This window comes from Pseudoliparis swirei, chromosome 4 (assembly GCF_029220125.1).
Source record: "Pseudoliparis swirei isolate HS2019 ecotype Mariana Trench chromosome 4, NWPU_hadal_v1, whole genome shotgun sequence".
Taxonomy (NCBI): domain Eukaryota; kingdom Metazoa; phylum Chordata; class Actinopteri; order Perciformes; family Liparidae; genus Pseudoliparis; species Pseudoliparis swirei.
In genome coordinates this window covers 6,569,808-6,578,176 of record NC_079391.1, presented here as the reverse complement: position 1 = coordinate 6,578,176, position 8,369 = coordinate 6,569,808, and the positions used below count along the sequence as shown (strand labels likewise).

The 8,369-nt window shown below is 47.7% G+C and overlaps 1 pseudogene; it reads left to right on the top strand.

Moving 5' to 3' along the window:
* Nucleotides 1-5,451: 5,451 nt before the first annotated feature.
* On the top strand, nt 5,452-8,083 carry LOC130192599 (zona pellucida sperm-binding protein 4-like; annotated as a pseudogene).
* The last annotated feature ends 286 nt before the right edge of the window (nt 8,084-8,369 follow it).

Sequence of the window (8,369 nt, the reverse complement as noted above, 5' to 3'; positions counted from 1 at the left end):
GATTTTAAATAAGGAAGGCTATCACTCCATTTTGCAACGCCATGCCATACCCTGTGGGCAGCGCTTGATTGGAGCCAATTTCCTCCTCCAACAGGACAATGACCCAAAGCACACCTCCACATTGTGCAAGAACTATTGAGGGAAGAACAGGCAGCTGGTATGCTGTCTGTAATGGAGTGGCCAGCACAGTCACCAGATCTCAACCCCATTGAGCTGTTGTGGGAGCAGCTTGACCGTATGGTCCGCAAGAAGTGCCCATCAAGCCAATCCAACTTGTGGCAGGTGCTTCAGGAAGTGTGGGGTGAAATTTCAACAGATTACCTCAACAAATTAACAGCTAGAATGCCAAAGGTCTGCAATGCTGTAATTGCTGCAAAAGGAGCATTCTTCGACGAAAGCAAAGTTTGAAGAAAAAAATTAATACTTCAAATACAAATCATTATTTCTAACCTTGTCAATGTCTTGACTATATTTTCTATACATTTTGCAACTCATTTGATAAATAAAAGTGTGAGTTTTCATGGAAAACACGAAATTGTCTGGGTGATCCCAAACTTTTGAACGGTAGTGTATGTATATATGTATATGTATACATATAAATACATATACATCTCTATACATACACATATATATCTATATACATATATATAGGTACATACATATATATATATATATATGCATATACATACATATGTACATACATACATATATCTATACATCTCTATACATACACATATATAAATATACACATATATCCCAGGACCTCACATCGGATCATGAAATTTACATTTACAATGATGACCTGGCCAAGAGGCCGTAGCACAGTCCACACAAGTGACAAGAACAGCACAGATAGAATACAGTATGACAAATACATGAGTAAATGTCTAAAGACAACGTGGGTAAACACTATGTACCAAAATAAACATTAAAATAAATAATAAAAATAAATAAATAAAATGAAAAAGGTGGATTACTGGATGTTCTTTATAAAAATGGAAGAGAGAGAAGTGAGGGCTGGTCAGCAGGTAGAGCAGTCAGCTATGACTTGTTGCAGCTTTTGTTTGAACATGTTGAGAGAGGTGAGAGCTGTTAGTTTGAGTGTGTTTTGTAGTGAGTTCCAGTCATTTGTGTCAGGCCGAGATTCCGATCAGGACTCAAATGCTGAGGCGTCAGTGAGCAGGTTATTAATTCCAAACAAAAACTCTCCTAAGAGGTGGAGGCTAAACAAGGTACTAAGAAATAAAAGGCTGGACTATGAAAACTACAACAAAAATCACTCTTTCGAGGTTTGGTTTACAAAAAGGCTTGACGGCTATGAACGTGGCTTTGGTTTAACGACCATGAGACGAAACACTTTGGCACAGGACAGAGGGAAGACGCAGACTATAAGCACATGAGGGTAATGGGGAACAGGTGGAAACAATCAGGGATCAGGGGAGACAATCAGACCGGTGACACATGAGGAAGGGCAAGTGACCTGAAACGAGAGGACAGTTAGACTTCAAAATAAAACAGGAAGTTACAAGACAAAAACCCAAGACAAGACAAGCTTCACCACGGTGTGACAGTACCCCCCCCCCCTAAGGGCCGACTCCTGACGGCCCAGGCAGTTCAGGATGGTCCTTCACAAAGTCTTCTATGAGGGACCGATCCAGTATAAACCGGGATGGGACCCATTGACGCTCCTCCGGGCCGTACCCCTGCCAGTCCACCAGGTACTGCTTGCCCCGACCACGGTTGCGCACAGCTAATAATCTCTTGACCTTGTAGACAGGACCCCCGTCTATCACTTCAGGAGGAGGAGGGGGCGGGAGGGGCGGGACCATGGAGCTCTCCCTGACTGGCTTGACCTGACTGACATGGAATGTCGGGTGGACCCGGAGAGCCCGGGGCAGACGAAGGCGAACCGCTGCAGGCCCGATAATCTTGGTGATGGGGAATGGCCCCACGAAGCGCGGTGCCAGTTTCTTTGAGAGGCCTTTGAGGGAGAGGTTCTTGGCTGAGAGCCACACTTTCTGGCCCGGCTGGTACGCAGGGGCGGGCCGTCTTCTCCGGTCGGCGGCCCTTTTGACCCGGTCTCCTTGGCGGATGAGGAGCTGCCGGGCGGCCGCCCAGATACGTCGGCAACGGCGGACCATGGCGTGGGCGGAGGGCACCGACACTTCCGGTTCCTGGTCCGCGAAGACAGGAGGCTCGTAACCATACACACATTTGAAGGGTGAGAAACCTGTGGCCGAGGTGGGCAGGGTATTATGGGCATACTCGACCCAGACCAGGTGCCGGCTCCAGGTTGAGGGGTTCTGGGACACCAGACAGCGGAGACCGGTCTCCAGCTGCTGGTTGAGGCGTTCGGCCTGGCCGTTGGCCTCCGGGTGATAGCCTGACGTGAGACTCGCCGTGGCTCCGATAAGCCGACAAAACTCCTTCCAGAAGCGTGACACGAACTGGGGCCCCCGGTCGGAAACGATGTCCCTAGGGAAACCGTGGACTCTGAAGACATTGTTAATCATAATCTCAGCTGTCTCTTTGGCTGACGGCAGTTTGGGCAAGGCTATAAATCTCGTCATTTTGGAAAACCTGTCCACCACTGTAAGAACCGTGGTGTTACCTTCGGAGACCGGGAGGCCCGTGACAAAGTCCATGGAGATGTTAGCCCATGGTCTGGAGGGGATGGGGAGCGGTTGTAGAAGTCCCATCTGTGCCCAGAGGACGTCTTATTCCTGGCGCAGACCGAACAAGCCCCAACGTACTCCTGGACCTCCCGTTCCATGGACCGCCACCAGAACCTCCGAGAGATGGCAAACATGGTCCGCCGAACCCCCGGATGACAGGAAAGTAGCGAGGTGTGAGCCCAGTGGATCACCTGTGGGCGCAGCTCAGCCGGGACAAACAACCGATTCTCAGGGCACCCCCTAGATGGCGGACTCTCACCGTTTGCCTGCTTGACCTGTGTTTCTATTTGCCAAGTCACCGCTCCAACCACACAGGTTTGTGGAAGGATTGGCTCTGGTTCCTTGGCAACTGGCTCTGGGTCGTAGAGACGTGACAAGGCATCGGGCTTGACGTTCTGGGAGCCCGGCCTGTACGAGAGGGTGAAAGAGAAGCGGTTAAAAAAGAGCCCCCACCTTGCCTGGCGAGAATTCAGTCTCTTGGCTTTACGTATATATTCCAGGTTTTTATAGTCGGTCCAGACGATAAACGGGTGTTCAGCTCCCTCAAGCCAGTGCCTCCATTCTTCCAAGGCCAGCTTGACCGCCAACAGCTCCCGGTTGCCGACATCATAGTTCCGCTCCGCCCGCGACAGACGCTGCGACAAGAAGGCGCAGGGATGCATCTTACCGTCCTGTTCAGACCGCTGGGACAGGACCGCTCCAATCCCCTCGTTGGAGGCGTCCACCTCGACCACAAACTGCCGCTTGGGATCAGGCATCGTGAGGATGGGAGCCGTGGTGAAGCGGGTCTTGAGGTGCTGAAAGGCTGCCTCCGCCTCCGGGGACCAGAGGAAGCGCACCTTCGTGGAGGTGAGTGCATGGAGCGGAGCTGCTATTGCGCTGAAGCCTCTGATAAACCGCCTATAAAAGTTAGCAAAACCGAGGAACTGCTGGACCTTTTTGCGGCTATCAGGTGTGGGCCATTCGGCCACAGCACGCACTTTAGCCGGATCCATCTGCACCCTTCCAGGAGCTACAATGAAGCCCAGGAAGGAGATGGTGTCGGCATGAAACTCACTCTTTTCTGCCTTCACATAGAGTTTGTTTTCTAACAATCGTTGGAGAACCTGGGACACATGCTTTCTGTGAGTATCTAGATCTGGTGAGTAAATGAGAATGTCATCCAGGTAAACGTACACAAACTGGTCTAAAAAATCCCGGAGTACGTCATTGATCATAGCCTGGAATACAGCTGGGGCATTGGTGAGTCCAAAAGGCATCACTAAGTACTCATAGTGGCCGCTAGGAGTATTAAATCCTGTCTTCCATTCATCTCCTTCTCTGATCCTGACTAAATGATAAGCGTTGCGTAAATCGCACTTGGTAAATATCTTAGCCTGTTGCAGTTGGTCAAAAACTGATGTCATGAGAGGTAGGGGGTAACGATTCTTAATGGTGATGGCATTGAGGGGGCTGTAATCGATGCAGGGTCTAAGGAAGACAATCAGACCGGTGACACATGAGGAAGGGCAAGTGACCTGAAACGAGAGGACAGTTAGACTTCAAAATAAAACAGGAAGTTACAAGACAAAAACCCAAGACAAGCTTCACCACGGTGTGACAATTTGCAGCGGCAACATGAAAGGCGTTATGACCAAACACAGTACAGACTTTTGGAAAGATGAGCCTAATGAAGTCACTTGATCTTAAATGGCGATTGCTGTCAGAAATGTGCAGAAGATTTGAGAGGTAGCGAGGGGTCATTCCCAAAATGGACTTGTAGACCACGAGCAGCCAGTGTTGTAGCCGCCTGGTGTGAAGGGAGGGCCAATCCACCAATCTATAAAGATCACAGTGGTGGGTGGTGAAGGGTACACCTGTGGCAAAACGGATTTCTGAGGGGTGGAGTGTCTCCAGTTGTCTGAGGGTGGTCTTTGATGCAATTCTATAAATGATATCGCCGTCGTCAAACAGAGGAAGGATGGTCATTTTCAGAGTGTGTGAAGGAGGCCTTGTTTCAATACAGGTAACCCCGTCTAGCATTGACGTTGACATTGAAAAATCAGGAACACTCTCTGTGACATCCAGAAAACTTATTGTGAAGATAGGTGTCAGTGATCTTGTGGAATGAAGGGGATTGTGAGTTAATTCTACGTGTTTCCCTTACTTAGAGTTTATATATATATATAGACACCATACAAGCTACTCTGGAATAACCTACTCACTGACGACAGCCAACAATGGAGCCACCACAACATTGCACTAGTTATTATAACTAAATCATAAAAGACCTTTTTCATCTGTTACGCTACATTTAATAATAATGTATCTACGTATTATATAATATATCTAGAAAATTCTTCCTACATTGAAGGATGTAAAAGCATGTTTCTCTTGGAGTGGATTAAAAATCCTCTATTTAGTAAACTGTAACGGATATGACAAACTGTGTTCCAGATCCAAAGAAAAGATCAATATGTTTGCTATTGTGAACAAACAAAATAAACATTTGGGGACAAATAACTCTTGAGGTCACAAAGACCTTTAAAAAAAGGTGACCTGATCTCATCGGACATGTGTCTGATGTTGTCAAGTTGCCAAACCAAATGCACTCCCTGAATAATACGGAAAAACATGACATAATACCCCTTGAAGCTTTTAAGTGGCTGTTGAAAAGATGGGAAGCTGTAATTGGTGGTTATTCTGCCATCAGGCCTAGTCACATGTTAATGTAGCAGCAAATACACTTTGATACTGTCCAGGTCTAACTGCTGTTGAAACATGGCGAAGCACTGGGGTGTCACCTCTTTTGTGGCACTAGCACTGCTAGCATGCGTAGCTGGGACAGAGGTAGAAGCTCAGAGCAAAGGCCTGTCGAGTCCTTCCGTAAATCCTATTCCACAAGGTAGCTCTGTTCCATCAGAGGAACGCCGTGGCCACAGCCGGCGTCGCCGCGACGGCGGCGATGGCGGCGGCGGTGGCGACGGCGGCGGCGGCAGCGGCAGCGGTGGCGGCGGCGGCGATGGCGGGCACGGCGGCTTCCACAGCTACCACTTCTACCTTGGCGGAGGTGCTGGACGTGGCGGAGGTGGCGGAAGTGGCGGACGTGGCGGAGGTGGCGGAAGTGGTGGAGGTGGCGGAAGTGGTGGAGGTGGCGGACGTGGCGGAGGTGGTGGAGGTGGTGGCCGATGGGGCGGAGGTGGCGGCCGATGGGGCGGAGGTGGCGGCCGATGGGGCGGCGGAGGTGGCGGCCGATGGGGCGGAGGTGGCGGCCGATGGGGCGGCGGAGGTGGCGGAGGTGGCGGCCGATGGGGCGGCGGAGGTGGCGGCCGATGGGGCGGCGGAGGTGGCGGCCGATGGGGCGGCGGAGGTGGCGGAGGTGGCGGCCGTTTCTTATTCTTTGATCAGCATCAGCAGCAGAACCCAACAAACTCACAGACGCCACTCGGACCCATTTTTCCAAACAATCCTCCTGCCCAGAGTTGTGACGTGCCAGAAAACACGAGAATCACATGTGGACTTCCTGATATCTCTTCTCAACACTGTGAAGAGATAAACTGCTGCTCTGATGGACAACACTGCTTTTATGGAAAGGCAGGTGAGTTTTGAAGAGAATGTCATGCAATGTACCGTAATTGAGGACGCAGAAAAGGTATTCTCCATATTTAACATGTCAACGTTTGTTTTTATGCCACCAGTGACCGTTCAGTGCACCAAGGATGGCCAGTTCATTGTCGTAGTGGCGAGAGATGCCACTCTGCCCAACATTGACCTCGAGTCAATCTCACTCTTGAGCAAAGCTCCAGGCTGTACACATGTTGACTCTAATTCAGACTTTGCCATCTATAACTTTGGTGTTACCGCATGTGGCACCGTTGTTTCGGTAAGAACTTGAGTTTCTCAACTTTTCAACCAGTTAGATAAAGTTCCATTTGTACCACATTTTGCCATTTTCTTTTACCTTTTGCAGGAGGAGCCTGGTGTTATAATCTATGAGAACAGAATGTTCTCCTCATATGAAGTGGAAACCGGGCGTTTAGGAGTCATTACCAGAGACAGTCAATATGAGTAGGTGATTATTTTTTAAAGTAATTTTGTAATATCTAAAAACAGATCTGACTAAGCAACATAATGCCTGTTTTCTCTTTTCAGTTTGATCTTCCAGTGTCGGTACATCGGCACCACTGTTGAAAGTGTGGTTGTAGAAGCACTACCGTTAATAGATATTGTTCTACCAGCTGCTGCTCTGGGACCCATCAGAGTGGAACTGAGGTTGGGTAATGGACAGTGCATTTCAAAGGGTTGTATTGAAGGTAAGTGAATGTCGGCCTGGCCAAGCTCCTGTGTTTGTAGATGTCTGTCATGCTAACTGGTCCCTGCTCTCACAGAGGAAGTGGCCTATGCTTCGTACTACACTGATGCTGACTATCCTGTCAGTAAAGTACTGAGGGACCCTGTGTACGTGGAGGTTCGACTCCTTGAGAAGACAGATCCCAACCTTGTCCTGACTCTTGGTCGCTGTTGGGCAACCACAAGCCCCAACCCTCACACTCTGCCCCAGTGGGACATTCTGACAGACGGGTAAAAACTAAAACACCAATTACACACACTGTCCTGTTTATGACAACATGATCAATCATTTTTGTCAGAGTTTACATTTCTGCTCATTAGGAGTAGTGAAAGAGAAATGAATGCTATGAAAACACTGACTTCCTTTTTTAATTGAAATACAGAGGAGTTGTCTTCATGCCGTTTCTTTTTATCCAGGTGTCCAAGCAGGAACGATAAATACTTGTCTTCACTGGTTCCAGTCGGTTTCTCCTCTCGTCTGCTCTTCCCCAGTCACTACAGACGTTTCCTTTTCAAAATGTTTACCTTTGTTGACCAAATGTCATCAAAGTCGACCAAATCTCAACCCTTGAGGGAACAGGTAATAATTGAATCCATTGATGATAAACTGATCCAACAAATGTTTGTATTGCTCTGCTTACATGGTTTTCTTTGTTTAGGTGTACATTCACTGCAGTACAGCAGTGTGCACTCCTGTAATGGGATACTCCTGTGAACCAATGTGCTACAGAAAAAGTAAGAGATGAATTTATAATCTGCAGAATGAAAGGAGCAATATGGAATCAAGTCTGACCCCATTTGTTTGTCTGTTTTTAGAGAGAGATGTCATGGATGTGGCCCAGACAAGTTCTCAGCCAAAGGTCGTGGTTTCTGTAGGACCAGTGGACATGGGTGCGTCTTGGCAGTAAACAGCAGTGTCAAACTCAAGAATTTGTCCGAGATCATGAAGTAAAAGATTTGCATATTACAGACGGTATATTGTAATGATTGCAAAAAGATTACAAAGTGTGCTGCAGGAAGAATGAAATTGATCCCGAAAGTATTGTCGACACAATTGTATTAAAATATATTGGCTTTGATTTGCTGTAAATCTTTTGATAACTTGTGTGCATAATACTTTTTGTTCATTATTAGTGATGTTCTCACGAACTGTTTACACTGGCAGTAATAATTCATGGTTCTTCTGAAACGAAACAAAATACAACAAACATTTCTTTCGATAGAAAGATAGATTGATATCACTATTTTTGTGTCAGCACATAAAGTGCCCAACCCTCATGGGGCAAAAACACCAAAAGTACAGCTGCTGTGGACACATTTCATTTAGTTTCATTCAATTAGAAATGTACAGGTTACTTCACTGCT